Genomic DNA, 5,167 nt, shown 5'->3' on the forward strand with positions numbered 1-5,167 from the left:
CCATAATAGGGTTGACTAATAGAATTCTTCCTGTGTTATGTTTTGCTTTAAACACTGAAAGAAGTCTATTAATGCTAGAGGTGTAGTTTTAACTTAGCAAGAGAGATATTGCGATCGGATCAATTTTGAAGACTTATCGTTCTATTGACGAGAAGCGATAAGTTGATTTTTGTCAGAGGTGTGATTTTAACGTGACAGAAGAAATATTGCGATCAGGGCAATTTTGAGGACTTATCGTTCTATTGACGAGAATCGATAAGTTGATTTTGTCAGAGGTGTGATTTTAACGTGACAGAAGAAATATTGCGATCAGGGCAATTTTGAGGACTTATCGTTCTATTGACGAGAATCGATAAGCTGATTTTTGTCAGAGGTGTGATTTTAACATGACACTTGTGGGGAAAGAATATTATAGCGTCTCACAGGGGAGAACTGCTATATGTTTTATCATCGGAGTGATGAGTTATAAGACTTGTGATTTGATCAAGATTTTGGGGGAGTTTATTACCCCACTGAAAACAAGTTATTTATTGCCCTGCTGAGGAGAGCCAATAAATCGACAATGAGTTGGAGACTTATCATTCTATTTTTTTGAGAATTGATAAGTGGATTTTGGGGTGTAGTATTAACCCAATGAGAGTTTGAATTCTGTTGAAGAGATACAGAGGTTTTGATTACCACTCTGTTAAGTAGGCTTACTAGTGCATATTCTTTATTTAAAAGAATTGCAACGCTGAGGTGACCCTCGCGTTTAATATTTGAAACGCGAGGCCCAGGCCTTGTGACGTTGGCTTGGGCTTTGCATTTGGGAATTTTGAACGCGGATGTGAGCTTCGCGTTTTGAAAGATGGTTGGGATTCATTCCTAGAATCCTGTGCCATCTTAACAGCTTGGTGGCTGTTATAAATAGACCTGAATGGTCATATCAAAAGTCACTCGACTTTCAAGACTTTCGACTATTTTCAAGAACGAGAATTTTCGTTTGATTTCGGTGAGATCTCCGACGGTCTTCGTCTCCCTCATTCAAAGGAACTTCCTCTGATCGACTGCATCAATGGCGCCTCGGAGAAGAGGTTCGAACTCCAAGAAAGTCGCCGGAGCGACTTCCGAAGTGCCGTCGGCTGAGGGCGCTGGCGGCGCTCTTGTTCATGCGGGGACATCGTCGTCGTCACCGCTGCTGCGGGGGCTTCCCTGTCGTGGTGAGTGCCACCCGAAATAACTTGCCTTGGCAAGTTCTCTGAAAACCCTAGATGGGTTCTTGATAACGAGGAAGATGACTCGTTTCAACTCAATGAAAACGCGGGGTTGGGATCCCATGTGGGTCTCGACCCTCGCGTTCAAGTTTTTCAACGCGAGGTTGACCTTCGCGTTTGAGGCTTCTGACGCGAGGTTCGACCTTCGCGTTGGAGATTTCGATATGAGCCTTTAACCCTTTATGTTTCAGGCTATGCCTTTATGTTGATAGCTCGCCGCTAACTTCTGCTTTTGATTGTGCAGTACTTCTCCCAAACGTGCCACTTTCACAAGAGCATCATTTTGGGTACATCGGGGGGCCTGACGCGAATGAAATATTCAGTCTTCAGAACCAAATTCCATTGTGTACTTTTCCTGATTCGGAAAGAGCGGAAATGATCAAATTCCCTCAATGCTCTACTCTCAGGATTTTGATAACTGACTTGGACTTGGAGACCCCTGTCGGCCGTGCCCAGTTTCCTAAACCAGCGTTCATATTTGGAGATCGCATACCAGCTAATGATCATCTCACATGTATGGAAGACTCAAAGCTGCTGCGGAGAGTTGATAATCGCTTTTTATTTCTCCCTAGCATGAAGAGGATGTACCCTCTCTCCTACTTTCTGAATGTGAGCTGCCGTCGGGGCTTGACCTTTGACATAGTAAAAGAGAAGGAGGATGTGTCGCTTGGATTTGGTCGGCGAGCTCGTGCGCAAATCGGGGGGCAACTAAAGGGGTTAAGACCTGGTTTGTTTGAGAAGAAGGAGCTGGTTCAGGAGATGCCACGTCCAGCGAACATCTTTATTCGCCAATTCCTTGCAACTCAGGGTGAATTCTCTACCCAAACGTTCAGATCTCCTGGATGGATCTGTTCCGGAGAAGGAGGTTGGTGGACCCGTATGGTTGACTTTGTTCTTGAAGAGCTTAAGGACTCGCTCACTCAATCGGGTCTCACAATTCCGGTGTTAGCTACACGACAGGGAGTCGTGCAGAGTCTTCATAATTTCTTCGCTATGTTGGAGAAATATAACCCTGACAGCTGCACATTCTTTACGCCTGCTGGAGAGTTAGGTTTTGCTCTTCATGAGATGCAGGCAGTGTCGGGGCTGTCGCTTGGAAAAATGCCCTACGAGGAGTTCATTCCCACCACCGAGGAACTTTCTCTACTGAAGGTGGCGCACCCGGAAATTTGTGCTACTTTCTGGGAGCTGATGTGCCACTTCCACATATGTGCCCAAGTCTTTGGGATGCGTGGAGGGGGCATTATGCATACCACGTGGGCAGACTACCTCTTTCAGAATTTAAACCAAAAAGATGTAGCCGTATACCGCGTTGCAGTTCTCTCTCTTAAGGATGCCAAAGCTCGAATTACGGCTTCCAGTGCTACCTATAAGACAGAGCATACCGAGGATGATTTTGAAGCTGGTGTCGAATTCGAAAATTTCCACTACCAAGCCACAGTTCCTATCTCTGACACGGCTCTGCTTGCAGGCTTCTTCATGATTTGGTTGAAGCGGTGCGTGGTACCGTCAAGACCGATAGAGGCAATATTAGCTGAGGTAGTGTACCCAGCTGTTTTGCTAGCGCATGGGAGACCTGTGAGCCTCCTTACTGCTATGGTTGGCTGTATTCAGAATGGCCTGAGGGTGTTGACTTCAGAACTCCTCAGTGCTTCGAGAGTCAAAGCCGCTAAGAAGAAAGCTGGAAAAGCTCCTCAACCACGTGTACCAGTGCCATACACATATTTAATGGCCTGGTTCGTGTTGCATTGCCCTTCATTAATGACGGGAGTGCATGAAGGGGATGATGCTTATACTCCCTTCGTACAAAGATTGGAGTCGGCCACGTGGACTAGTTCTTATATAGTCAGGGCTCGACAGCTTCTATCCCGAGAAGATAAGTACCGGGTTTTCTGCTGTGCTCCTAACTTTGACGGGGCTGATGTTAAGGATGCTCGTTTCATGGATTTGCTTTTTGAAGGCTCGTCTTCTTTGGAAGAGGGTACCTTCAGCTGGCTTCTTATGATCAGGTTGGGCTACCTGGTCTATCGCTCACGGGAGAAGTGCGTAATCGAGCCTTACATGCCTTCTCGGTTCGCGAGACAGTTTGGATATGACCAACTCTATGTTGGCAATCCTAACCCGGCGTTAGCTCAGATTGGGAATTTATACGAAGGAGCTCGCGCATGGTACTTTTTCTCCGCCGGGGGAACCCATGCGCAATTCACTTTACCCAACTCACCGCCCGGCTGTTCTACTGTTATGGATTGCCGCCAGTGGTTTGCCGAAGCTTCTCGGATTCCGGAATATGACGTTTATACTTCATGTATAAACGAGATTCGGGAATTGTATCGTTCACGGAGCGGTTCTGCGAGTACTCGTCTACCAGGGATGGAAGAATACCTATCTTGTGAACAGGAAGCGACCGGAGCCGTTGAAGCTCCTAAAGACTTGTCCACCGTAGAACCTTCTGAAGAAGAGGTTCCTACGGGAATTGAAGAGGGAAAGCCAATTGATGATTCTCCTGAAGAAAAGACAACTGAGGAGATTCCTGCAGAAGAGCCCGTTCCTACACCTCGTTCTTTAAGATCGGGTAAGGAAGCTCTTTCTGCTGCTGAGCAAGGTGAGTATGACAGGAGAATCCGTAAGCGGATACCTGTCATGGCCAAGAATTCCAAGAGGGCCAAAATAATGGGGGATGCGATGAAGTCTGCGCTCGTTGAGCGTTCTACTGACGGAGAGGACGAAATGCCCCAATCGATCCCCTCAGTTCCTGAAGACGATGGGGCTGAAGAGGGTCCTTCTTCTGAAGTTGCTCCAACACGTGTTCAGGATGATCATACGGATCCAATCTATCCAACTCTTCCTCCTCCACGCTCAGGAGCTCTGAAGAAATCAATTGATGAACTGGAACGTTGGATGCAAACAATTATTGGTATGATCAGTGTTGAGGGGGCTTCTCTTGAAGACTGTAAATCCATCTTGAGCCAATGTTTGGACGACATCAAGGCCAAAGGGGATGCATCCTGGACTGAGCACTGCCAGGGTGGGATCACTCTTTTGATGGCAGAATTGACAGCTTTCAGGGAGTTACAGCGCGCCAATTTAGATTCTGAAGTGGAGCCGGCTCTTTCCTTGGCGATAATCTCGAGAGCGCATCACCCAGGGAATCTTCGCAAGGAACTATCTGATAAAATAGCCCGTATATCAACTTTAAGGAAGCGACACTCTAAAGCATATGCTAAAATCAAACGTGTTGCTTCTGATATTCGTGATATTGAAGAGACTATCGCTCGATTAGAGGCCGAGTTGGACCAGAAGAAAGCTCAATTGGCCCACTATGAGGATGTCAGAAAAGAGCTTGAGCATAAAAGTGGCCAAATTTATACGAAATTTTGCCGTACACTCCACGCAGCCGAGCAGACTCGTAAAGACATTGTTGCTACTCTTCCTATTGAAGCAGAACTCAGAAAGGAGATCGAGGAACAAGTTCGAGCAGCTCACCGGGAGAAACTCTCTGCTTTCAAGTCTAGGCTAAAAACCCTCAAGTTAATGAAGCCTGATGTTTAGCTCTTGACCTGTTTTTGATTAAGGAATTTTGTATCTTTTTCATTTTGTGTTTGGATTAACCACATCGAATGAAAATGATATCACTTTTGCTCTTTATCGTCTCTTTTTATTGAAATCTGGTTCAAGACAATAGAAAATAATGCAAATGTTATCGAAATTCCCTTTATCATTTATTCAGAATAATTCCATCAAATTACAATCGTCAGAGGTGTAGTGTTAACATGACGAAATACAAGATAGAATTACACTATGAATAGGCAACCCCCAGCCTGATTTGGTTGGGGTTTAGGGGGCTACATGATTTACGGGAAGTATCTCTTGAGAAACTTCCCATTAATTGGCATCATGAGCCTGTCTCCTTCTTG

This window comes from Asparagus officinalis, chromosome 4 (genome assembly GCF_001876935.1).
Source record: "Asparagus officinalis chromosome 4, Aspof.V1, whole genome shotgun sequence".
Taxonomy (NCBI): Eukaryota; Viridiplantae; Streptophyta; class Magnoliopsida; order Asparagales; family Asparagaceae; genus Asparagus; species Asparagus officinalis.